General features: G+C 37.2%; 1 protein-coding gene across 1 annotated transcript in view; it reads right to left on the bottom strand.

The window, feature by feature from the left end:
- Window positions 1–208: 208 nt before the first annotated feature.
- The window catches only part of LOC150106221 (protein tyrosine phosphatase domain-containing protein 1-like), a 719,641-nt gene continuing 694,602 nt past the window's right edge, over window positions 209–25,247 (bottom strand). Inside the window, exon 15 of the mRNA XM_090392247.1 lies at window positions 209–571. The gene's annotated coding sequence lies outside the window, so the exon portion shown is untranslated. The remainder of the gene's footprint in view (window positions 572–25,247) is intronic.

Here is a 25,247-nt window from a genome sequence, read left to right as displayed (position 1 = left end):
TAATTTATTGTAAAATATAAGCATATACATAGCATTTTAAACAATCATATTATTACTTAAAAAATTTAATTTTGATACTTTACACAAGAATGAACTTTTTTAATACATCAAGTTTCTGTTTTAAAAATTCATAAAACTGTATTCAATTCATGTCAAAGTTCCATTTCGTATAAATGCATGCTTTCAATGTTTCGATTTTTAATTGGGTTTTTTCCACTGGTCCACATATTGTTCACTAATGAAAATACTTGTTCAGTGGGGGGGCATTAGATCCAGGGAGACATAAGCAAAATTCAACAATTTTTAAAATATTTTTAAAAAATACATGTTTATCTGCGAAATATTTAAAATATTCAACACTACTACTTCATTTTGTCTCCATTCTTCGAACTTTTCACTGGTGACATAACTTTTAATACATGAAACTTAATCAAATACTTCACCGTCATTTATATATAAGGTCCAGTGACTGGAAATGAACAAAACCTTTCCTTGATCTTCGCCCACAGAGCAGAGGGATTTCTCGTAGTAGGGCCCATTTAAATACTTCCATTTCCACAAAACAGCTGTCCTAGTTAAATAATTAAATATTCAATGCAGGTTTGGTAAAATTTATGAATTGCATCTTTAAATATGTTGGTTAATATTCAATTTACTATTTCAATTCACAAAATAAAGGACAAAATGGCCATTTTAGAGGAAAAAAAAAATCTAAAGGACAGAGCAGTGAAATAAAGGACGTATGGTCACTGTAATTATATGGCATGTTTCAATTTGTGGTAGAATTTTATTTGAAGTTAGTCTTTGTGATCTGTCATAAATGAAACAGAATCTGTTTTATTTATGACATCTGAAACAGAGATAGATACCTAAGACAATATTAGAACTCTGCAAAATGTTGATTGTGGGGAAAGCAGATTGAATATAAATTGTAGTTTAATATAATGTCAGAAAACATGCTATATAATGAGATTTTAAGTTGGTAAAGAAATTTTACTGAATTAAATAACACAGGAATTTTTGCATATAGTGGAAGACTTATTTTTTTACTTACTTCAACTTCATAATCCCATTAGTTCTTTGCATTCAGTTCTTATTTCACTATACTTCTGTTGTCATAATTATGTTTATTTTAATTTTAGCTTAATAATTGCCGGCCTGGTTGGCCGAGTGGTTAGCATATCTGTTCTCCAGCCAAAAGACTGCGGGTTCGAATCCCGCCTTGGGCTTGGATGTTTGTGATTGTCTGTAAAAAATACTAGTGGTAGTGGTGGGCGGTAGATGGCATTGGTATAGTTGCAGTTCATTGTAGTTGGTGTGTGGAGACAGAGTTGTATAGTAGGTGCCCTTCCTTGATGAGTCTTTGGACTTCCTGAAGGTGTCACATAATAATAATAATAATAACATGTTGAGACCCTTATTGCTAATATATATATATATATTACATTTTTATTTTTAGCATAGAAAAATAGTTCATCCTGTTAAGTTAAATGTGACAAGAAGAAATATTGGTATATCAACATCTTCAACAACTAGTAGATCCACAACCAAGACAAACAGTGGCCCCTACTGTTCTTTCCCAACTGAAACTCCTCTGAAGTCAAAATTTTCTTCAACTGCTTGTCCTACAGTGGAATCCCATCAAAGTGCACTTGCTGATATTAACTTGAGAGGTAAATTTACCTTGAATACGTTTTAAAAGAAGTATACCGTGAGTAGACATATCGATACAAAATTAATAACAGAAAAAACTCGCGTACAAAGATTATTTAATAGTATAATTTTTGCCTGTGTGTCACGGGCATCTTCAGTACATTAAGCTCAAATTAAACAATAACTGACAATTCCAAAAAGCGCCACCTAAGTAGCTGGTGTAAGATAACTAAAAAGGTCAATAAATTTCCTTAAAAAAAAAAAAAAAAAAAAAAAAAAATCAATACAATAAAAAGTTAGGAAAGATTAGCTGATTTGTAAAGTACTATCTCCCATAAAGGGGACAGACGTAAGCCGTCGGATCTGTTTAAGTTAGGAGAATGAAGTAGAGTTTCACATGTTTCTTTATAAAGGCGTTCCATGAGAAACTGACTTTTCTTTAGAACTCTCGTCTTTCTCCAATGAACTCTGTGTCTAGTGAAGATGGCATGTTCTGCAAGTCCAGTTTTAAAGTATTCAATATAAGATTGGTGTTCTTCTAGCCGAATAGAGGCAGATCTTCCCGTTTGTCCAAAATAAGATAATCCACAAGAGCACGAAATCTGGTAGACACCTGGATGATTAAGATGTGGAAGCTTGTCCTTAGGAGAAGTGATAAAGGTGGAGATTTTTCTAAACGGTCAAAAGGCAACAAAAATATTCAGTGGTTTTAAAAAAAACACTGAAAAAAACCTTCTTCAGTCGTCCACCTAGATTGTATGGGCTTCCAAAAGTTGATAAACCAGGCATTCCATTAAGACCAGTCATAGATTATATAGGTTGCCCCACTCACAAAATCTCAAAATTTTTATCAAATTTACTCTCCTCTTCAACTAGAAGAACTGATATTTATATAAAAAATACTTTGGATTTCAAAAATAAAATTTCAGATCTTCATTTGGACGTTTTCGCGTTTTCGATATCATGATCAGTTTAGATGTTATTTCTTTATTTACCAATGTGCCTCTTTCTGAAAGCATTGAATTACTACAACAGGAATTTCCTTCAGACATTGTAAACGTATTTGATTTTGTAATATATTCTGGTTATTTTTCCTTTAAAAATAAGTTGTATCAACAAATTGAAGGAACAGCGATGGGCAATCCTCTTTCTCCTGCTATCTCCAATTTCTTTATGAAACATTTTGAACGTGTCTTTGACAACATTTCTCCCAGACCTACTCATTGGTTCAGATATGTCGATGCCATATTTGCTGTATGGAATGGCTCTTCGGATGAACTTCAACAATTTCTCACTAAGTTAAACGCATTTCATCCTAGGATCAAGTTTACCCTAGAAGTGGAATCAAATAAGCAGTTAGCCTTTTTAGATCTTCTAATTCTTCGCCAACCAGATGGTAACCTACATTTCTCAGTTTTTAGAAAGAAGACTCATACAGGCCATTATATACATGTGGAATCTCATCCCCATCCCAGTCAAAAGGCAGGAACTATTAAAACACTGGTTCATCGGGCCCACTCCTTTTGTTCTTCAGACGATCTTTTACAGAAAGAACTACAATATATAAGAATTGCTTCATTCAAAGAACTTTGAGTAGTTTTAATATGTCTTCCTCTTCAAACACAGAAGAAATAACGCGCATTACTATCCCTTATGTACAAGGCATCAGTGAACGACGTATAGCAAAAGTTTTAAAACCACTGAATATTTTTGTTGCCTTTCAACCGTTTAGAAAAATCTCCACCTTTCTCACTTCTCCTAAGGACAACCTTCCACATCTTAATCATCCAGGTGTCTACCAGATTCCGTGCTCTTGTGGATTATCTTATTTCGGACAAACGGGAAGATCTGCCTCTATTTGACTAGAAGAATACCAATCTTATGTTGAACACTTATGCTTTAAACCTGAAAAGTCTGGACTTGCAGAACATGCCATCTTCACTAGACATAGAGTTCATTGGAGAAAGACGAGTTCTTCACAAAAGTTGGTTCCTCATGGAACGCCTTTATAAAGAAGCATGTGAAACTCTGCTTCATTCTCCTAACATTCTCCCTCCATAATACAAATCAGCTAATCTTTCCTAACTTTTTACTGTATTGATTTTTTTTTTTTTTTTTTTTTTTTTATAGGAAATTTATTGACCTTTTTAGTTATCTCACACCAGCTACTTAGGTGGTGCTTTTTGGAATTGTCAGTTATTGTTTAATTTGAGCTTAATGTACTGAAGATGCCTGTGACACACAGGCAAAAATTATACTATTAAATAATCTTTGTACATGAGTTTTTTCCATTATTAATTTTGTATCAATTTACCTTGAAATTGTTCTTTGAATAATTTCGTATAATTTATTATTATATCTAGGAAATAAAATTCTTATAACATGCTTATTATTATTACGGGTATCTCCATGGAGTCAGTAGACTTATCGTGGGAGACCCAAACTATCAAAACAATATCTATCATATCTCTTCTTGAATTCATTTACAGACGAAGAACTCACAACAGAGTCGGGCAATGCATTCCACTCATTCACCATCCTTGTTAATGACACTTTCCCTCAACTTCCAGGGATGACCTCTTGTTCTTTCATCACTATCACACAGCTGAAATATTTCCCCTTCATCAATCTTATAAGAACCCTTTAGTAATTTAAATGTTTCTATTATATCCCCCTTTCTCAGTCTATCAACCAAGCAATCAATCTATCAATGTAGGAAGCATTTTTTACATCACTCACCAACTTAGTCACTCTCCTCTGAACCCTCTCTGCAACCTCCTCATCCCCAAAGAATCCAGGTGACCAGACTTGAGCACAGTAATCCAAATGTGGAAGTATCGACGCCTTATAAAAGGGAATAATAACCTCTTTATCTCTGGATGTTAGTGTGTTCTTCAATAACCAAGTAATCCTATGTGCAATCTTGGACACCTTAGCAATGTGTCCCCTGAACTTCATCTCCCTATCCACCAACACCCCTAGGTCCCTAGCCTAATCAATCTCTTGAAGTACTGTTCCATCAATGTAGTACACAGCTGGTAATCTTTTAATCCCAAAATGCATAACTTTACAATTTTCTACATTGAACTGACATCCATTACCTTTTGCTCATTTTGCCAGCTTATTTAAATCATTCTGCAAACTCTCAACATCAGCTTGATTTTTAATTGTCAAATTATATTCTTGGTTTAATCCTTTATCCATGTGTAAGCAAACAAAGTTTGTGCCTGAAGTATTTTCAGGACTGGATAACTCCTATATAAAAGCTAATGACTTCGTTTCACTTGCCTTAGTATCCCACAATGCAAAGCACATATCCTTACGGACATATATTATGCTATACATTATGGTAGGGGTCACTATCCAGACTGGTTTCGACCTTTATTGAGATGAAAAAGTAAAGGGGTGCAAGAGAGCCTGATAGTAATAGGAGAAAGAAAAGACAGATAGATAGATAATATGAGAGAGAGAAAAAGGCCTCAGGTTCTTTCATATCATCATATAGCTATCAGTTTTCATTGTTCACTAATCTCTCACATAGATGAACAACCAAAAGATCAATCGAAACTAAAGCTCAAAGATGACTGATACCCAGGTGGTTAGCCTTATCTGAGTTGACCACCTTGAGTATGCCTTCGATGCCCAGGATTGCTCTCCAGTCATCCCTGCAAATGACTATAAGACCACATTGAATTAAGATGATGAAACTACCTTTTAAAACTACTTTTAAAAAACCCCTCATAGCAAAAATAGACATAATTTTATCTCTCACTGATGAATATTGCATAATGTCGGTGGTCTACACCAGCGTTTCCCACACTTTTCCTATGACAGAACACTTCACAAATCCTGAAATTTTAACGGAACACCTTGGTTAGAGTCAAATGTCATCAGTCATATTCAATGTAAAGCTAAATGCATACTATCGCTGAAGCAAGCTGTATCGCATCGCAAAAATGTGACAGCGAACACTACAGGCATGCTGGGTCACAGCGGATCACATTGACCTTGTTTGTGACTGCACGTTTCCTAGAATAGATATCTCCATACTTCACTTGTGCTGAGAGGTGTCGACAACTGCAAGCGACTGAGTCGAGGCCAGTGTGCTCTGGCCTTAATAGCACAATCCGCACACAAAGTGAGGAGCACCTGATTTTCAAACATGTTTGAACTTGTCGCAGCATTTAAAACCATTCCAAGCTCATATTAATTTTGATAATTTTTCACAGAATATTTATTCACTTTCCGCGGAACACGGTTTGAGAAACCCTGGTCTACACCATCTGGTCATAAATTTCATATCTCCTAGAATGCTTCTTTCTAAATATAAAAATCATCTGACGGAACAATAAAATTTCTGCAATACGATATTATAAAGCATTTCGATGTTGTATTGCTGGTTTTCAAATCCGTGTTTCTTTCTAACCTTCCATAAATGGTATTTTAATTCATTAATTATAAAGATCAAAATTCTCTTCCCATTGCTGACAGGTGGTCAGTATTGCAAAAAAAAATAACCAGTTCTGTTGAAAGCAATGGAATGCCCAACACATTATATAATCTGTTCCAAATATGCAGAACAAGAGGGCAGCTGTAGAATGCATGTTCTACTGTTTCCAATCAGTAACAGATGTCACAGATTGGATCTCCAATGTTAAAGTCAATACCATTTAGTGGTATTGACTGGAAGGCGGCCATATGCAATTCTCCAAGCAAGATCACTCCTGTTAAGATATCCTTGGAAATTTAATAAATTATGAAACAAGTGTTGTTGTCAAAACCCGACTGGTGAAGTTTGCGGCAAAAGAGATGAAAGGTTTTTTTATTCAAAATTATACTTTTTTTAATGGAAACAATGTCAATGCCACAGTGTTGTAGCAGTCTTAGAGATAAGATTTATTCAGGACAATCTCAGCTTTTGGATGTTTATAATCATTTACTCGAAACATGGGGAAAAGAAAACCCTGGTAGTACTGGAGAAGGTCAGCACATGTATGATTGGTCTGCAATATTTTATGAATTTTTGAAGCTGTATTACTTACAGAGCAGAGTTTTAAAACTGGATGCCAAAATCCTCCATGCTTTTCCAAATAGACAAAAAAATTGCACATGCTTATTATATAATTGCTTTTCTTCAGCTTCTGTGATGTCTGTAATATTTATTAAGTACAACTGAGCAGGAAAGATTATGGTTTTGAGTACTGTTGGTTGTTGAAAGTTTTTCCACTTGGTTATGCTATAAATTATACATATGGTTTAATCCTTTATCCAAATGAAAGCAAACAAGTTTGCACCTGAACTATTTTTCAGGACTAGGGCAACTCGTTGCAAAGGTGGTGTGACTTCACATCGCTTGCCTTAGTATCCCATAATCCAAAGCACATATCCTTGCAGACATATAGTGCTATGCAATGTGGAAAAGGTCACTACCCAGACCGGTTTTGGCCTTTATTGAGGTCTCATCAGTGGGAGCCAGACCCAGAGGTGATACCAAGGTTGAAGTAATGCAGAGGTCATATTTTTTTCATATACGAGTTGCAAAAAGGTGTCTTTCTCACCTTGTTACTAAAATACTCTGGATTAGAGATAGTTAGTTGTTTGAAGTTTTTCCACTTGGTTATACTATTAATTAGAGATAGCAAAAAAATTATATACTTGGTTTAATCCTTTATCCAAGTGTAAGCAAACAAGTTTGCTCCTGAACTATTTTTCAGGCACAAACCACATATCCCTGTTCTAGGTAACATTATTCCAATTTGAACAGAGTATTTGGAATTTGGTCAAAAAGATTAATGGAAAATTTGGTGGATGTTCAAGAACTTACCTCTACTTGTACCATGCAGCAGAATTTAAGTAAAAGTGGATTACTATCTGACATGTTGATGTCAAGATGCTTTATCTAAATTATTCTATTTATAAGGGAAGAAGAAGAGAGATAAATTCCATCAATACTGATACCAATACCTTGATTCATGTAAGTATATGCTGGAGATTAGGATTTCAAATCCTCCATATGTCTACTAGTTTAGCATTGTTGAGACATGTTTTTAACTGTGCATATCTCATTTAATCACTTCTGGGGTGTCCTCCTATTTTGTCTAATGTGGGATTTTCAATACAATTCCAGTCTCCAGTTGTTATGATGTAGTGGGCATTGTATAAATATGGCTCCAATTCCTGAAAGAATTTTCGTCTAACTGTTCCATTGGATGGAGCCATAAACATTTATAAACCTTATTACACATCCACAGTAATTCTAGTCTATTGTCAGGATTTTCCCTTCTGCATCCCTTTGGATATTACAGAATGACTCGAGCAGTGCCTCCGTAGCACAATTGGAAGAGCGACGGTACATTGCCCCCTCCGATTGGAAACGGCCTGAGTTCGATTCCCGTCGTGACGGGAGGAATCTTTATATGGACTTTTTCAATTGAAGGTGAGTTAGCCGATCTCATACAGAGGTAGCAGGGTTTTTTCTCCCGGAAACTCGGGTTTTTCATCCCACATACAGACAAATCGGCTCTTCAGAACACATGCAATTTACAAACAAAAAATACTTGTGGTGGTGGTGGTGGTGGTGGGTGGTAGATGGCTTGATGTAGTTGATTGGTAGTAGAGGTTCGGTAGTGGTGGAGATGGAGAGTTGAACAGTAGGTGTCCTCCTGCGATGAGTCTTCGGACTCCTTGGAGTTGTCACAAATAATAATAATAATAATGACTCAAGCAGGAGGACAAGAATATGAACTCTTACTCCAGCCCTGTTAAATCTTTCTAAGCTCCAATAAGAAAAAAGTGGATATCTATTTTTATATCTGCAGAAGTATCTTTCTTGGAGAAACAAAAAGCTGATATTATGGCGTAGCATAAGTTTCCATATAGTTTCTTGTTTAATTTACTTATGGAATTATTGCATATTTAATGAGACAATGCAGAAAGGAGATGCTATGATTAATGAAGTGGCAGTGGTATGTCTTTAACTCTTAGATTTTGAATGAACCTGATGATGTCTTTAAGCTGTGAAGAAGGAATTGTGTAACCTGCTTCTTGTAAAGTGTTTACCATTTCATCATCACCACGAATCATGGGCTCACTGCCCGTTGATGTCCGATGCCTGTTTCACTGTCTTCTTCCACCTTTCTTTGTCCAGTGCACAGTGTCGCAGTTTTTGTACACCCATTCCACACCAGTCTTTTATATCATCTATCCATTCTCTGTATGGTCTACCTCTTCTGTTTAAACCATCCAAAATACCAAACATAAATGTCTTTATCTTCTGGTCCTCACTCATTCTACAGATGTGTCCAAATAATTGCAGCTTCCGTTTTATAATCTTCTGCATTAGATTCTGTTTTGGTTGTATCTTCTGATAGAGCTCTTCATTGGTGATTTTCTGTACCCATCCTATTCTTAGAATCTTCCTGTAACAAGTTCTTTCAAATGACAAAATTCTTTTCTTGATTCCTTATTTATTACCCACATTTCAGATCCATACAGTACACCGCTGAAGATGTTTCCAATACTCTTAGTTTTGTTTGCAGACTGATCACTTTACTTTTCCAGATGTTATCCATGGCCTTCAGATTTGTTCTTCCCTTTGCAATCGTGATCTTTATTTCTTTTTTACAGTCCAAGTCATATGTCAGTTTACTTCCCAAATATGTGAATTGTTCTACATTTTCTATATCAGTTCCATCCACTTGTATCTTTTGTTTCATGTTCTTCTCACCAAATACCATTGTCTTTGTTTTTTCAAAGTTCATAACAAGTCCAAATCTCTTCCCTTCCTCATTTAACAGTTTCAGTGTTTTTTGTAGTTCTCTTTCGTCTTCTTCAATAATAAGAATGTCATCTGCAAATCTCAGATTGTTAATTCTCATTCCGTGTACAGATATTCCTTTGGCATCTTCTTTCATTTTATCCATTGCTCTTTCTAGATGTGCGATGAAAATTCTTGGTGATATTGGGTCTCCATGTCTAGTACCTCTGCTTGTTTTAAACCATTTCCCCAAATCATCACCTATTCTAACTGCTGTAACTACATTCTGGTAAACATCTTTTAATATAGCTATTAGTTTTTCATCAATTCCATAGGATTCCAGAACTGCTAATGTCACTTTCTGGTCAATACTGTCAAAGGCTTTCTGAAAGTCAACAAAGCAAGTATAAATGTGGCAGTCGTGTTTAGCTAGTCTAGAAAACGTGTTTTTAAAGTTAAATATAGTGTGGCTTTTTGTCACAAATTGTGCTGCAGTTGTGAATCGGTTAGATACAAGTGTCCTTCAGTGGTGTTATTGTTTGGAACTGTGTTGTATATATTGTGTTTTCACTGCCGTTTGTTTCACTATTTCAACGTGTAAAGATGGCGTCCAACAAGAAACGTACGTCAGCGGTGCGCAGGACTTCTACTTCTACACGAAAGGCTGGCTCAGCATTAGATTTTTCACAATGGATGCGTTGCGGAAACTGCTACATGTATGTGCCAAAAAATGTGAAGGATCTGTGGTCGGTCTGGCTAAATGAGAAGAACGGAAATGTCGACGTATGTGAGAAGTGTCGGGATAGGCTGGAGCGTTTAGGAATGGAAGCTGACATTGAGACCGTAGCGGAAGAACTTCGGCGGGAGTTTATGAAAATGAAAAATTACCTTCCTCTTCTTCATGAGGAAGTGGAAGTGCTCGGTAAGGAGATACTGGAAGTTAAAACTGAGTTTAATGTGTTAAACAGAGAAATTAGGACTATAGAGATTACTTTAGCTGAAGTAACTAGAACAGGATTACATATAGGTGAGTCTTTGGTGAATGATGCAGTAATAAATAGTATGGGAGTGATTGGGAGTCAACAAAATAAAACACAAGTGGCCTAGAAGAAACGAGATGTAGTGAGAGTGGGGGGGGGGGGTAAGTAATAGAGAGTTGAGTAATGAAGCTGGGAGAGTCATGCTGAATAGTGTAGCGACTGAGTCCGTGAGTGTGGACTTGAATGAAGTTAAGAGTGGTGATATATATGGTGATTCTATGATTAAGGGTATGGAGAGTGGTATGTATGAGGAGTGCTTGGCTGATGGGACAATAGAAAGAGTGGCTTTAGCAATAAAGAGAGGGCAGGAAGCAGACAAGATGATAGTTATGGTGGGTACGAATGACCAGAGAGGTAGTATAAATTGGGTAGGAAAAGATTTAAGAACATTATTAGATATTGTGAAGAGGAAAAGTGTCAATGGGAGGATAGTGTGTGTGTTCTGCCTCGTTTTGACAATTATGAGTTAAGTAGACGAGCAATGATAATGAATGATATGATTGCAAGAATGTGCAAAAAAAGAGGTCTGGAATTTGTTGATGTTTGGAGCATGTTTGAAGGAAAAAGGCAGTGTATGCTAGAGATGGACTGCATCTTAACATGGAAGGACATAAACGATTGAAGAAGTTATTGTTTTCTGAACAAGTTGAAGTTATTGGGCAGGGAAACTAATATTGAAAAGGTTGAGTGTAAGAGAGAGAAACTTTAGCACTGATTGTATATTTATTGAGGGGATAAAAATCGGCATAGGACTACGGAAGTTAGTGACTTGTATATCAGTAGCCGGTACAAGATCTAGAGGGGAATCTGCAATTTTTGTATACCAATGCTAGAAGCATTCGAAATAAGAGAGAAGAATTTTTGGCATTAGTCAGTGAAATCTCACCAAAAGTTGTAGGCATTAGTGAAACTTGGCTGTCAGCAGAAGATGTGGTCACTGGAATTGAATGTGATGGGTACAGTGTTTTCAGAGAGGATAGAACAGGAGGAGGAGTACTGTTGATGATAGCTGATGTGTTGCAGCCAAAGAAAGTAGTATATCAAGATGTTAGACATGTGAATGAGAGTTCATTTGAGGTGGTCTGGTGCAAAATAGTGACCAATGCAACCAAATATACAGTTGGATGCTGCTATAGGCCAGGGAGTACAGGGGGAGATATTGAATTCATGCATCAGCAAATTAGTGCAATGAGTGAAGGCTTAGTGATTATTATAGGGGATTTTGATTATGGTGATATCAGTTGGAAGGAGGAAATATCACGTAGCAAAAAGGAAATGGAGTTCATACATCTTCTACGAGGTAATTACTTGAAACAGCACATAACTGAAGGGACACGTGGTGTGAGAGTGTTGGACCTGGTTATTGGTTCAGAGGTTATGTGCATAAGTAAGGTGTCCTCGTTACCTCCAATTGGTGAAAGCGATCATGTGGTATTGACTTGGGAGGTTGCATAATCTGTGGATTTTTCTGTTAAGAAGGGGTATATACGGAACTACAGATTAGGCAATTATAACAAGCTTCAGAGTGAGTTTGCAGCCATCCCACGGCAGAACATTTTGCAAGGGAAAGATGTTAGCAGTGCTTGGGATAAAATCAGCGGGTATCTGAGGAAAGCAATATCAGATTGTGTCCCCATAGTCAGGAGATCAAACAAGGCAGGCATTAGATGGATGAGCAGTAGTATCAAGCTTGATCTGCAAAAAAAGAAAATGTTATGGAGAATTTACAAGAAGAAAGGCGATCAGGACACCCATGAGCAGTACAAGGCTCAAGCTAGGAAGGTTACCAGCATAGTAAGAAAAGCTAAATCAGATTATGAGAAGACCTTAGCCAAAGAGATCAAAGGTAATCCCAAAGAGTTGTTTCGCTATGTGGCAAGTAAGAGGAAGAATGACTTTGGAAGGATAACTTTAGTGGGTACTGATGGTATTGAGGTGACAAAATCAGATGTAATAGTCGAGTTACTGAGTGATCACTTTTCAAAAGTCTATCACCCAAGTGAGGATATCTCTATACCTGTAGCAATACCTAATGTGAGAATTGAAGCTAAAGAATCAGAGGTATTTAATATATTGCAAAATTTAAATACAAACACTGCTGTAGGCTTAGATGGAATATCAGCTCGGGTGTTGCGTGAACGTGCAAATGAATTGTCAACCCTCTTACTTGGATATTTAATTTAAGTTTGAACTCTGGTATGGTCCCTAGGGAGTGGAAGTTAGGCAAAGTGGTTCCTTTGCATAAGGGTGGCTCTAGAACTGCGGTATTTAATTACAGACCAATCACCGTCTCAAGAGTAGTGGTAAAAGTATTGGAAAAGTTGGTTAAAGACAAAATTCAAGAATGGGTAGATCAGGATATGATACTCTATAGAGGCCAACATGGTTTTGTTAAAGGTAGATCCTGCCTTAGCAATCTATTAACTATTCATAATAGAATAACATCTGAGTTAGATAAAGGAACTGGCTACACAGTGGTACTTCTGGATTTTGCTAAGGCTTTTGACAGGATACCCAATAGAACACTGTTACGCAATTTGGAGCAGATGGGAATGGATATTAAATTGGTGATATGGATAGGAGAATGGCTCAGGGAGAGATACCATAAGGTGGTGTATGGAGGAGCCGAGTCCAGAATGAGGCAGGTGACCAGTGGTGTGCCTCAGGGCTCTGTGCTTGGGCCAATGCTGTTTAATTTGTATATAAATGATATAGGAAATGGCTTAAAGGTAGATATTCAGTTGTTTGCTGATGATGCAAAGTTGTGTAGTGCAATAGAAAATCAAGCTGATGTTGAAAGTTTGCAGGAGGATTTAAATAAGCTGGTAAAATGGGCAAAAGATAATGGATGTCAGTTCAATGTGGAAAAGTGTAAAGTCATGTATTTTGGGATTAAAAGATTACCAGCAGCTGTGTACTACGTCGATGGAAAGGTATTCCAAGAGATTGATGAGGCTAGGGACTTAGGGGTATTGGTAGATAGGGAGATGATGTTCAGAGGACACATTGCTAAGGTGTCCAAGATTGCACATAGGATTACTTGGTTGTTGAGGAACACACTGACATCCAGAGATAAAGAGGTTATTTATCTCTGGATGTCAGAGATAAAGAGGTTATTTATTCCTTTATAAAGCATTGATACTTTCACATTTGGATTACTGTGCTCAGGTCTGGTCACCTGGATTCCTTGGAGATGAGGAGACTGTGGAGAGGGTTCAGAGAAGAGTGGCCAAGTTGGTGAGTGATATAAAAAATGCTCCCTACATTGTTGGATTGCAGAGATTGGTTGATAGGCGAAGAAGAGGGGATATGATAGACACATTCAAATTACTGAAAGGTTTTTATAGGATTGATGCAGGGGAAATGTTTCAGCTGTGTGATAGTGATGGAAGAACAAGAGGTCATCTCTGGAAATTAAAGAAGAGTGTGGTTAACAAAGGTGTCAGAACAAGGTTTTTTGCCTGGAGGGTGGTGAATGAGTGGAATTCATTGCCTGACTTAGTTATGAGCTCATCGTCTGTAAATGAATTCAAGAAGAGATATGACAGATATTGTTTTGCTAGTTTGGGTCTCCTGCGATGAGTCTACTGACTCCATGGGGATACTCGTAATAATATGTTTTTGTTTTTTCTCCTAGCTTTTCTCTGCTATTAACCTCATTGTCAAAATCTGTTGAATTGTAGTTCTATCCTTCCTAAATCCTGCTTGCTCATTTGCAAGGTATGATTCCAATTGTGTTCTCAATCTTTCTGTCAATATGATCATCATCACTTTAACAAGGTGACTTATGAAGGCAATTGTTCTATAATTTTTACATTCTAGCTTATTTCCTTTCTTGTATAATGTTACTAATATTGATTTCACCCACTCCTCTGGCATTTTCCCTTCTTTCCATACCATATTGCATAGTTGGTGCATTTCTGTAACCATACTTTCACCACCATATTTAATCATCTCCAGTAATGTTATCGTTACCAGGACTCTTGTTGTGTTTTAGCCATCCTATTGCTTTTTCTACCTCTCCTCTTAAAATGTCCATATCATGCTCATTACCTGGTGGTGATATCTGCTTCAATTCTTCAGTGAGGTTCCCAATGCTATCTGAATCTAGTTTTTCTTCATATAACTCACTACATTATCTTGTCCACCGCTGTACAATTTTTTTCTTTATTCATGAATACTTTGCCCTTTTCATCTTTAATTGTGGTCTGTTTTGGTTGCCACTTTCTATTAATGGTTCTGATCATTTTGTATACCTCCCTTGTTTTATGCTCTCCATAGTACTTTTCATTATTGTTGCATTGGACTTCTAACCATTTCATTTTATCCATTCTGACTGCTTTTTTCACCTCATTACACTTTCTTCTATATTGCTCTTCTATTTGTTCTGATGTATCCCTTCTTATCTTCAACATTCTTTTCTTCTGTACTAACTTCAGTGTTTCTTGTGTAATCCATTTCTTCTTGATCTTCTCTTCTTCTGGTACTGTTTCTTCAACTGCATCTTCTATCGCCTTCATTACTCTTTTCACTCTTAAATTCGAGTTTTTTTCTTTCTCCACACTTTTAAGTTTCTCTGCTAACACTGTTCTGTACCTTCTTCCTATTTCTGCTTCACTTATTCGTGCTGTATCTCTTCTATTCTGATGTTGGGGTTTATATTTCTTTTTTAATTTCATCTTGATGTTTGCAATCACTAAACTATGGTCCGAGTCTATATTCGCTCCTTGAAAAGTTCGACATTGCTGTACTGATGTTATCCGTCTTCTTTTAATCATAATCATATCAATCGTGTTTTTGGTTTTCCCATCATTTGATCATCACGTCCATTTTCTACATTCCTTTTGTTGGAATCTTGTGTTACAGATCATCATCTCATGGTCCACAGCAAATTCTAACAATTTTTCACCTCGTTCATTTCTTTCTCTGAAACCATATTTTCCTATGACTTTTTCCCAACCATCATTATCTATTCCAACTTTGGCATTCCAATCTCCTTCAATAATTAACACATCTTGCTTTGGTATTATTTCTATTGTCTCTGTCAGATCTTTGTAGAATAAGTCAATATCCTCATCTGTGCTGTCAGATGTGGGTGCATATATCTGGACTATTGATATGTTGAATGACTTTGCCTGAAATCTTGCTACTATGATTCATTCATTAACTGGTTTGTAGCCTAACAGTGCCTCTCAAGCTCTTTTGCTGAAAAGGAAGCCAACTCCTGCTTCTTGCATGGTGTCATGTCCTGACCATATTACTTCGCATCCATTGATCTCTCCAGATGATGTCCAATTCTCATCTCTGCCAATCCTAGTATATCTCTTCATTTCCTCACGAAGTAGTTCTAATTTTCCTGACATCCAGAGTGTCCGCACATTCCTTGTTCCTACTGATAACAGTTCTGCTAGTTTCAGTTTCTGTTTCCTTTCGGTATCCCACTTTTCGATCCAATCCCGATCGCTCGATTGGTATCGCGGGCCTTGTTTATCCGGACGACGCCCGAGCCGGCATGTTGTAGCTGTTGGTTGTATAGGCATTAGATAACAATTGTGTTTTTTCTTTACGGTTTATCGTGTTTTCCAGTTGCTTTCCATTATTTTGATTTCATACCTATTGTTCTTGATTTGGAAGCTAGTTATATTCTTTTCATGTAGATGATAATCATATTGAGAAAACTGCAAATCAGTAAACTTGATTATTTTTTCTTTAATTGTATCTCTTTCATCCTTTATTAGCATCAGATGGTTCTTCTGAGCTTGAAGAGTTTTCATTTGGTGATCCACAGTCTTCTCCATCTTTACGTTTTTTATTACTTTTCTTTTAGATGTTATTGCTTATTTTAATATTTTTATTTATCCTCATTTTTTTTTATTAATTCCTCTTTTCTTTTTGATGATCTTGTCTGCTTATTAAGTTCTTTCATTGGTGTTACTTTGCTTTTCTGTTTCTTCTCCAGTTTCTCCTTGTAGAACAGTTTCATGATTTTTGCATTTTGTCTTGTATCTGTTCATCTGTTATACTAGGTTCATTATTGGTAATTTCAGCTGATGTTGTTCCATCTATATTTGACTGGGAAAGTGGCAGATGAGGCTTTGGAAATTCGGGGCTAATTTCTTGCTTACTTGTTTGTGCACTTTTTGTGATTTTACCAAATGTAGTTTGTTTAAAAGCACCATCTTTACTAGACTGAATTGGGTGATCCATGAACTGTTCTTTATACCTCTGTGATATATTTGGTGTTCTAATTAGCTCTATTTGGATAAAGGATTAAACCAAGAATATCTTTTTCTGGCATCTTTAATTTATAATATAACAAAGTGGAAATACTCCAACACATGTCTCTAATCCAGAGAATTTTAATAATACCTTTTGGCTTCTCGTATATTGAAATATGTCTTCTGCATTACTTCAGCCTTGGTATCACTTTTGGGTCTGGATCCAACTGACAAAACCTCAATTCTAGTCTGGTAAAATAAGAGGACACTCCAGTAGTGTAAAAGTGGGATATGCACAGTTAAAAACATGTCTTGACAATGCTCAACTAGTAGACATGTGCAGGATTTGCAATCCTAATCTCCAGGCATACACATACATGAATCAAGGTATTGGTACTTATATTGATCGAATTTATATCTCTTCTTCCCTTATAAATAGGATAATTCAGATAAAACATCTTGACATTAACATGTCAGATAATCCAGTTATACTTAAGTTCCACTGCCTGGAAAAAGTAGAGATCTCTTCTGGATCATGGAGACTTCCACCAAATTTTCCATTGATCTTTTCAACTAAATTCCAGACCCTCTGTTTGAATTGGAATAATGTTACCTGCAATTGGGATATGTGGTTAAAATTGAAAGCAGTAAAGCAGAATATGATGGAATGGGGAAAGGAACAGGCTTTCCAAAATTCAAAGCAGTAAAGCAGAATATGATGGAATGGGGAAAGGAACAGGCTTTCCTCAAAAGGAAAAAGGAAGATGAAAGACCTATATAAAGAGAGAAGCTGGCAATGGTATAGAATGTAGCAACATCATTAGAAACATTAACTTAGTGATAGAACTGGAAAGGCAGAAACAAGTAGAAGAAAGAAATTTTAAGATAAGAATACAACAGCACTTAGCAGATAGCCCTTCAACTGCATTCGTCAATAGACAATTTACAAAATTTTGCAAAGAAAGGGCTATCACTCAAATCTGTGTTGATGGCAAAGACATGTCCACCACTAAAGACATCCTTGACTCCTTTCAAAAACACTACAAAAATCTTCTTGAAGACAATAGTACTGTTGGAAATTATAATTCTTGGAACATTAATGTCTTTCCTGTTCATATCCAAGATGGGTTTACAGATCCATTACGGTATCTGAAGTTACCACAGCCTATAAAGAATGCCAGATAAGAAAATCCCTGGGACCTGATGGTCTATGAATAGAACTTTATCACGAGGCTTGGGATTTTATTCTTCCCATTCTAGTTACACTATTTAATTCCTTTTTCTCATCAGGACACATACCAAGTGAATTTGTAGCAAGCGATACTGTCCTCATTCCTAAACCTTATAGAAATCACACCTTAATCAGCAGCTGGAGACCTATTTCGCTATCTGATACTGACTACAAGATATTTTTCCGCATTATCAATAACAGGCTCAAAGTAGGAATGAAATATATAATTAAAAGCATACAGGTGTATGAAGTACCACGTTGAGCAGTAGAATTTAATCTATTTCTGTTATGTGATCTAATCTGCTTAGTTAACATGAAAAAGCTCTCGATGGCAGTGCTATCAGTAGACCTTACTCAAACATTCGATAATGTTCGGCATTCCTTTCTATTCCACATTCTCCATCAAATTGGCGTAGGTAAAAAACTGCTGTCTGTTATCAAAGGCGCCTATGCCAATTGAACCACCCACCTCCTAGTTAATGGGTTCCTGCCAGACCCTGTAAAAATTCAGAAAAAAGGAGTCAAGCAAGGTTGTCCTCTCATTCCACTGCTCTTTGCGGTTCAAGAGCCAATGCAAAGAGCAGTGGAATGAGAGGACAACCTTACAACAAGTCAACAATATACATGCTGTGCGAGGAATAACAGTTCTTTCAACAAAAAGGAAATAAGGTATTAGACTATGCCGATGATGTAGTCGGAACTTTGAAGGATAATGATTCCATATATATATCCAAACATTGATTGGGTAGAAGAGAAATCTCATGATAAGAAAGAACAGGAATTTATTGAATTGTTGTGAGACAACTTTCTCAAGCAGCGTGTGAAAGAAGGAACTCGAGGTCCTTCTTGGATTTGCTCATAGCGTCGGAAGGGATCTCTGTCAAGAATATGACTATTGTACCACCAATTGATGACAGTGATCATGCTGTTCTTTCTTGGAAAGTATCTACTTGTATTGAAGTTCCGATCAAAACAGGCTACATGCTGAACTAGAAAGCTGGAACTTATGATCAACTTAGAAGAATACTATCTTTGGTCCCAGCGGTATAAGTTACTGAATGGAAAAAATGTCAGCAATGCATGGGAATCACTGAAAAAGTGCTTGAATGAGGCGGTATCTCAGTGTATCCCTAGTGTTTAAAGAATAAGTAGGTTGGGAGTGCAATGAATTTGCAGCCTTATTAAGCAAGAAATCCACAAGAAGAAGATGACATGAACAGAATATCGTGAGAATAAGAGTGAGAGGAGTTATGAAATATATAAAGCTCAGGCCAGAAAAGTAACGAGTATTGTGAGAAAAGCTAAAACGGAGTATGAAAAGAAATTGGCCATGCACGCTAAAGGCAATCCAAAAGAATTTTATCGTTATGCCGCAAGCAAAAGAAAGAATGAATGTGGAAGAATAACTTTATTAAATGCAGATGGTATATGAGTGTCAGAAGCTGAGGGGATTGTTCAGTTAATGAGTGCTCACTTTGCTAAGATGTATCAACCAGGTGTATGTAGCATGGTGCACAGTGCTACTGCTATGTTGGATGAAGAGTTAGAGGTTCATGAAAATGAGGTTGAAGAGCTTTTGCATAACCTGGATTAAGAATTTGTCAATAGGGACACATGGAAAATTAGCCCGTTTGCTAAAGGAATGTTCAACTGAATTGGCTAGGCCTTTCACACATTTGTATAACTTGAGTTTCAGCTCAGGAATGGAAGAAATTTATGATAGTTCCATTGCACAAGGGTGGTGCAAAAACCGATGTTTAACTACCGACCTATTAGTATCTCTGGTATGGTAGTGAAGATTTTAGAGAAGTTGGCAAGAACTTGCATACAGAAATGGGTAGACAAGCATTCTATACTCTGCAGGGAACAGCATGGGTTTACTAAAGGAAGGTCATGTTTTAGCAATTTGCTCATATTTTATAACATGTTTATGACCTAGTTGGATAAAGGGAATGGATACACTATAATAATGTTGGATTTTTCTAAGGCATTTGATAGAACACCACACAATAGGCTGTTACATAAACTGGAGAATATGGGATTGAAATATAATCTATTGACTTGGATCAGGGGATGGTTGACAGACAGATATCAAAAAGTGGTATACAGTGGGTGTGAATCTGCCGGATTTAGAGCTCATGACAAGAAGGTCACGAGCTTTAAATCGGAGTTTTAAAGCTCTGGTCGTGACAAGAAGCTTAAGGTCGAGACTATAGAGTTTTCCCTGCACAGGAGGCCGTTGCATGCTTTGACCATCCTGGAAGAGATACCTCGGTATCATGTTCACTCCAAAGGAAGGTCTTCTATCCTAGAAGCTGGGATCGCTTTTTTGAGGAAAGCTCCTCTCAAGCCCCAGCAAAGACTGTTTGTCCTTTCCCCATTATCTCCTACCTTGCTTTTACCACAAGTTGGTGCTTGGTAGGACATATATCTCTGTACTGTCCCAAATGGACAGGGCTATCCATTCAGCCATGAGATCATGGTTCCAACTGCCGCCTGACACCCCTGCTGCATATTTCTATGTGAGGATGATGGATGGTGGGCTTGGGGTTCCATCACTTAGATAGCTGATCCCACAACCTGCGGCTATCAAGAATCGCGAAGTTAGAACTATCTTCTTCCCCTATCTGCAGAGAGGCTTTCTGTAGCCCATTAATACAAGAAGACTTTAGGCAGTCTAAAGGCTGGTCCCATTATCAAGGTACCTTAATTGAGTCAGCACCCACAGAACACAAGAGGTGGGCATCTCTGTTGCACTGTTTTGTAGATGGCTCCTTTAAAAGAGTCATATCTGGTGCCTCCCCAGCATGATTGGGTAAGGGATGGCACCAGACTCCTCCCTGGGTTTGAGTATATTGACCTTATCAGAACGAGGGTCAATGCCCTGCCTACTCGAGCCCATGCAGCTCGATGGGGTAGTGACGACTCAAATTGTAGGCCTGGCTGCCACTACAATGAGACATTGTCTCATATAGTCAATGATGTTCATTGATGCTCATAATACCAATAAATGAACTTGGTTTTTCGTAATTTCTTATAGTTTGTGCTTTAAACTGTTAGTTATCTTAACCCCTGAAGACGTTAGTCTGACAACTAACGAAACTTGTCACGTTTGTTTTTTAGTACTTGTTTAGTTTTAAAAAACAGTATTTTAAAATAAAAATGTGGTCACAAAATGGAATGATTCGATTGACCTTCTTAACCACAGAAACCGTCTCATATAGCCCAGTGTTGCTTCCACACCCATGGGGTCTGCGTGCAGAGGCATGCCGCTGTGGTCTCCATTCTGAACAACCGCTTTAAGAACAAAGGTTGAGAGACAGCAGTGGAACCACATTATAGGACCTCTGTGGTTTTGCGTAAGATACGGGAGGAGCATGGGGCAACTCAGAGGTTTACCAGCACCACCATCTCTTTACATGGCGAATGGAGTGCAGATAGTTATAAGGATTTAAAACAGCTTGGGCTTATGCAGAAGAATATAAAAGTTTTTTCCTTGAGAGCCCTACAGGCACACTGGTTTCATGGTGTTGCCACCAGAGAATGACTACAATGATAACTAAAATAGGCATAGAGTAAAACACTTGTAACGGCTTAGGCCTATATCAAGTCTGGACGTCATGTAAGGGTAGTACTGCCCATAACTAGTACAAATATTAATAAAAAAATAAAAATAACATAAAAAAAAACAGTGGTGTACCTCAAGGTTCAGTCCTTGGGACATTCTTGTTCAAGCTATACATTAATGACATCAAGCAGAGTCGATCATCAGATTTGCAATTTGCAGTTTGCTGGTGATGCAAAGATAGGCAGGGCAATCAGGGATGCCACTTTCAGCAATTACAAAATGATTTGAATAGATGAATAATGCTTCCGTAGTGCAATTGGAAGAACGATGGTACATTGCGCCCTATGATTGGAATAGGCCTAAGTTCAATTCTCGTCGTGATGGGAGGAATCTTTATGTCGACTTTTTCAATCGAAGGTGAGTCAGCCGATCTCATACAGAGGTAGCAGGGTTTTTTCCTCCCACAAACTCTGGTTTTTCATCCCACATACAGACAAATTGGCCCTTTAGAACACACGCAATTTACAGACAAAAAAATACTAGTTGTGGTGGTGGTGGGCGGTAGATGGCGTTGATGGAGATGATTGGTAGTAGAGGTTCGGTGTAGTGGTGGAGACAGTTTTATAGTAGGTGTCCTCCTGCGATGAGGCTTCGGACTCCTCGAGGGTGTCACGAATAATAATAGAAAAAGACTGGAAATCTGGGCAAACGAAAATAGCTATCAGTTTTAAGTTAATAAGTGTAAAATTATGCACTTTGGCATGATTAGAGTTCCAGCGGCATATTATATTAGCGGGATTATGCTACAAGAAACTGAAGAGGAAAGAGATCTTGGTGTATTGGTGGATAAGAATTTAAAGTTCAAAGGTCACATAGCAAAAGTTGCAAATACAACTCAGAGGATAATTTCTATGTCGAAGTGAACCTTGTCATGTAAGGATAAGGAAATAATTTTGCCTCTTTATAAGGCTTTGATAAGAACACACCTGGATTACTGCGTGCAGATTTGGTCTCCCGGGTTCCAAGTGGTTTTACAAAGATTATATCCGGATTATGGGATTTAGATTGAGGGCAGATTGTAAACTCTGGTTAACAGGTGAAATTAGGATGATATGATAGAGGTCTATAAACTTTTGAATGGGTGTTATAGCATTTCAAATGATGAAATTTTTCGTTATATGGAAAGCGGGAAGAGGACACGGGGACATCCATGGAAGTTAAGGTTGTTCTCAGTCAAGAAGGGGGTAAGAGCTAGGTTTTTCTCCCAGAGAGCAGTGAGTGAGTGGAATAATTTGCCCTCGGGGGTAGTGAGTGCATCTAGTGTAAATGAATTTAAGGGAAAGTATGATAGCTGGTAATTTACAGCCTCCCTCAATGAGTCCTTGACTCCTTGGAGGTCTCAGATAATAATAGTAATAATAATAATTTTTTTTTTGGTATTTTGGAAGAATTCAGCAAAAGCAGAAGATTAATTATTAATGCAGACAAGACAAAATTAAAAGTTTATGGAAAGTGGGATCTTGAAGGTATTCCTTGTGGACTAACCCCAAAGAGAGAACCCCTCATTATATTTGAAATTCCCTTCTCCACTTACCCAATATTACCAGTCCAAGAACTTATAACAAGAACTTGGAAATGTTAGAAGACTGGAAAATAGGGCCACTCTCCTTTTTTGCTAAAGCCATATTACTCAAAACCATAATCTTTCCTGTTCAGTTGTACATAATAAATATTGCAGACATTATAGAAGCTGAAGAAAAGCAATTATATAATAAACTCTGCAATTTTTTCGGTCCAGCTGATACCAAGAAGTTAAAAAAAGAATTTCTTCACCTATGAACGAAAGATGGAGGATTTGGACTTCCCATCTTAAAATTCTGCTATTTAAGGAATATAGCTTCAAAATTCCATAAAATATTGCAAATTAATCACACATGTGCAGACCTTCTCTGGGTCTTACCTCTAAGACTGCTACAACACTGTAGCATTGACATTGTTTCCATTAAAAAAGTATAAATTGGTATAAAAAATCTTTCATCTCTTTCGCTGCAAACTTCACCAGTTGGGTACTGACAACAACACTTTGTTTCATAACTTATTGAAGTTCCAAGAATATCTTAACAAGAGCAATCTTGATTGGAGAATTGCATATAGCCGTCTTCCAGTCAGTACCATCAAATGGAGGTACTTTAACATCAGAGATCCAATCTGTGACAACTGTTACTGATTGGAAACAGATGTCACAGATTGGATATAAGAAAATTTATATGTTCTTACTATGAGAGGTTTTTTAAATAGGTCTGTCCTCTTAATTCAATGTGGTCTTATAGTCAATTGCAGAGATGACTGGAAAGCAATTCCCAGGCAGAGATTGCCAACTCATGGCAGTTAACCCAAATGGGGCTAACCACCTTGAGTATCTGTCATCTTTGCACTTTAGTTTCTATTGGTCTTTTGGTTGTTCATCTATATGAGATTGGTGAAAAAGGAAAACTGATAGCCTTTGGCTATATGATGATATAAAAGAGCTGAGGCCTTTTCTCTATCTCTCATGCTATCTATCGGTCTGTAAAATCTCTTACAATAAATTTATTATTAATTAAATTTTCAAGATCGATTTTACAGAGGATTCCGAACATATAGAAATTAGAATGTATTAAAAGGAATATTATACTTCTACTGTTAAAATGCATAATTTAAAGTATATTGTCAAGTATATGTAAAATGGAAAATAAGGGATTAACTCAGATTATAGCGATGAAGAAATAAAAACAAAAGTTCACAAGGTCATGTTGTGAATATAGAAATATGCACCCAAGCAGTGCCGCACTCAGGATTTAATCTTAGCGGGGGGCTAAGCACTCAAGATTTAATCTTGGGGGGGGGGGACAGTTGAATAGACGATTTGAGAATACACACTACACATTGCATGCGAGCTATGACTGAGCATCTACAATGATTGCCAATACATGATACTCGTGATCTCCTCTGGGCCAGCTCGGGCAAACGAAGTAGCGCCCGAGCACTACTTCATTCCCTTTGTGTTCACAGCGGCCAGGTTCCCGAGTTCTATAGGGTTTTCCCACCTTATGTGATCTAATTCATAAGTAGCATAGAAATAGAAGACACAACATAAATTTTAAAAAATAATAATTTTAATTAGGAAAATATTTTTGGAAATTTTTCTAGTGTTTTTTCTTTTTTTTTGGGGGGGGGGGTATCGCCCCTTGGCCGTCCCTGGGTGTGCCAATGCACCCAAGAATGGAGGATGCTGAAGTGACTTCATCGTGCTGGTGAGTAATCCTGGAAATGACATTGTGGAGAACACAAAGAAATGATATAAAAGGGGACTAAGATGCTCTCTCGGGGCCCTCGTTTTTTTCATCTCCAGATTTTGATTCCAGGTACGGGGATGAGGGGAGGAGAGGCGGGGTTTTTGATGGATTTCCTGTAGATGTAAGAACATGCTATGAGAGCATAGTTACCCATTAGACATTGCGGTGACTTTAACAGTTCCAGTTTTCCGAAAGAAAATCAACCTAAGCTTTCCAGGAAAACTTCTACAGCATAACTGCCAAGATCATCCAGGCAACAGCCAGTATCCAGGAAGAAGATGAAATTTCAAGCTCAATTAGCTGAAGTTTGTTCAAATTATTTGACTGCATTTGTAAAAGTCAATGTAAGTAAGCACAATTTTGTTAATGTCTTAAAGGCTTACAACTGAGAGATTTGTATGTGTGCTTACAGGAAATTGTTAGTATTTAGTTAGTTAATAAGTTTC

Source organism: Typopeltis vanoorti, chromosome 5 (genome assembly GCF_054136105.1).
Source record: "Typopeltis vanoorti isolate ZY-2024b chromosome 5, IOZ_Tvanoo_1.0, whole genome shotgun sequence".
Lineage (NCBI taxonomy): Eukaryota > Metazoa > Arthropoda > Arachnida > Uropygi > Thelyphonidae > Typopeltis > Typopeltis vanoorti.
This window is presented reverse-complemented; position numbering and strand designations above follow the sequence as displayed.